A 2,929-nucleotide genomic window follows, 5' to 3' on the forward strand; every position below is an offset into this window, starting at 1 on the left:
TATAGGGGTCTAGAGCATTGACGTAATGCCACAGTGGCAAGGAGTATGAAAACAAATTATTACAAAATATATGGGCTGTATTCAGAAAGCAAGGAAAACTTTTTCTACCATAATAAATCATTAATAAAACGCTCATTAAATTCGTCTCTGTACAATACTAATAAAATCGTTGCCTTCTATTTGAGACGATAAAGGAAATAAGTGGAATACTTTCAAGGAAGTATCTTAGTTATTATTATAAGGTTCCAGTTTAATCTTTTCGAACAATTGCCGCTATGGCGCTAGAAGCGAATATAACACGTGTTTCACTAACACTACGAGCGCGAGTATTTTAGCTTCTCGTTGTACAGGTCCCAGTTATGCATGAGTGATCTGTGTTACGAAAAATGGGACTGAAGCAATTATTTAGCCAGGTTACTTCAGTTTTCGCTTATCAAGCGCCATTTAACAGAGCTGATCCATTTAGTTCTTTGCCCTCTAATAAGTCACATGGCATGACCCACCAGCGATTCTTGCAGTCACAAAATTTTGCCACACACGCAGAAGAAATTGACCATATTTTGATGGAAATGAGACGGCATTCAAGTATACTTGATACCCGATCGTTCAGGGGAGCAGACTATGATACTGACCAGTACTGACCACTATCTGGTGGTGGCAAAAGTTAGGGAGACATGCAGTGAGTAAACAACCAAGGCATCAATTTCGTATGAAGAAGTTCAATCTCATGAAATTAAACGAGGTAGAGGCTAAAGAACGGTATCAGGTTGAGATCTCAAATAGGTTCGAAGCTTTGGAAACCTAAGACGGTGAGGTGGATATTAACAGAGCTGGGAAAACTACTAGAGAGAATATCAGAATTTCAGCCAAGGAGAGACTTGGTTATATTGAACTGAAGAAGCATAAGCCGTGGTTTGACAGAGGATGTTCAAAACTATCAGATCATGGGAAACAAGGAAAACTGCCAGCAGGCATTTCAGAAGGGGGGGGGGGGGAAGAAGGAAAAAAAAAAAAAAGGAATATCTGAGAGACAAAATTAATGAGCTTACAATGAAGAGTATGAACATAAGAATAACAACATTTAGAGACCTGTACAGAGGAATAAATGAATTTTAGAGGGGGTTACAACCTAGAAATAACTTGAATGAATGAATGCATAAGGAGTGGGCAATAATAATCTGGCCCTAGCACTGCAACCTTCAATGATCTATTGTGCTTTAAAAGTAGGATGAGATTGGTGATCTGCTTGAAGATTCCCACAACACTTTGAATAGGTGGAAGAACTACTTCTCTGTTACTGAATGTACATAGGGTCAGTGATGTTGGGGAGATAGTAATACATACAACTGAGCTGTTAGTCCGTGATTTGAATGCTTTAGAGGTTCTAATTGCTATTTCAAAATTGACGAGGTATAAACTGGTAGGTAGTGATCACATTTCAGCATAAGTGATTCAAACAGGAAGTGAAACATTACAATCTGAGATCCATAAACTCATTCATTCTGTTTGCAATAAGGAAGGATTGCCTGATCAGTGGAAGGAATCTATTATTGTACAAATTTACAAGGCGATACAATGGACTGCAATAATTATTGTGGGATATCAACTGCTGTCAACTTCATACAAAGTTTTATAAAATATCATTCTCTCAAGGTGAAGCCCATATATAGATGAAATTATTGTGAATCATAAGTGTGAGTTTTGACATAACAGATGAACTACTGGCCACATTTTTTGCATTCATCAGATAATGGAGAAAAAAACTGGAGTAGAAGAGACAGTTCAGCTATTCATAGATTTCAAGAAGCATGATTCAGTTTCTTTTTTATTGCTAGTAGGGTAGGACCAAGTCCCTTGTACTGCAGCCACTTCTGGCCTATTGTACCAGCCCAAGATGATAGGTGAGGGTGATTGTGGAGCAATTGGTGGAATGAAGACTGGCAGGGGAAACCAAAGTACTCGGAGAAATTAAGAGGAGATTGAATTTGAGTAATGCTTGCTACTTTTTAGTCCAGAACCTTTTGTCTTCTTATCTTCTGTCTAAACACATAAAAATTAGAATATACAAATATACACTTTTGCCTATCATTTTGCATGGGTGTGAAACTTAGTCTCTTGACATTAAGAGAAGAACAAAAACTGAAGGTGTCTGAGAACAGGTTGCTGAGGAGAATACCTGGCCTGAAGAGGGATGATGATATAGTAGGCTGGAGAAAACCGCACAAGGAGCTTCATAGCGTGTACTCTTCACCTAGTATAATCAGAATGATCAAGTCGAGGTGGATGCAACGGGCAGGGCATGTATCATGAATGGAGCCGTACAGGAATGCATATAGGATACTGAACGGAAAGCCAGATGGAAATGGACCTCTAGGAAGGCCTAAATGTACGTTGGAGGATAATATAGAAATTGATCTTCAAGAGACAGGATGGGGTGGTATGGACTGGGTTGATCTGGCTCAGGATAGGGAGCAGTGGAGGTCTCTTATGAACACAATAATGAGCATTCAGGTTCCATAAAATACTGGGCAATCCTTATGTAGCTACGCCACTGGTGGCTTCTCAAGGACTCAGCTCCATGGAGTTGGTTACTTTATGCTTATATGAAAAAAATTATATGGTACAAAAATTGAGTTTCTGATTTTATGTTTGTCATGCATTATTCTAAATTGAGATTCTGAACAGCAAAAATGCTTACTTAATCACATACTTTTCACAAAAGGAATTGCAGTTTCAGCTGCTTAAAATAGGTGTTCATTTTCAATAGTTTGCATCAGAACTTCTAACATATGCCACATAATTCTCAAAATTATAACTAAAGGAAATTATTTTTATAAGCCACGAGTTAGAAAAGTGGAAGAGGACAAAAATATTTATTCAGCAACATTTATCACAGGATGCTAATAATATTTTTACAAGAATCTCATCG

Source organism: Cryptotermes secundus, unplaced genomic scaffold (assembly GCF_002891405.2).
Source record: "Cryptotermes secundus unplaced genomic scaffold, Csec_1.0 scaffold1920, whole genome shotgun sequence".
NCBI lineage: Eukaryota > Metazoa > Arthropoda > Insecta > Blattodea > Kalotermitidae > Cryptotermes > Cryptotermes secundus.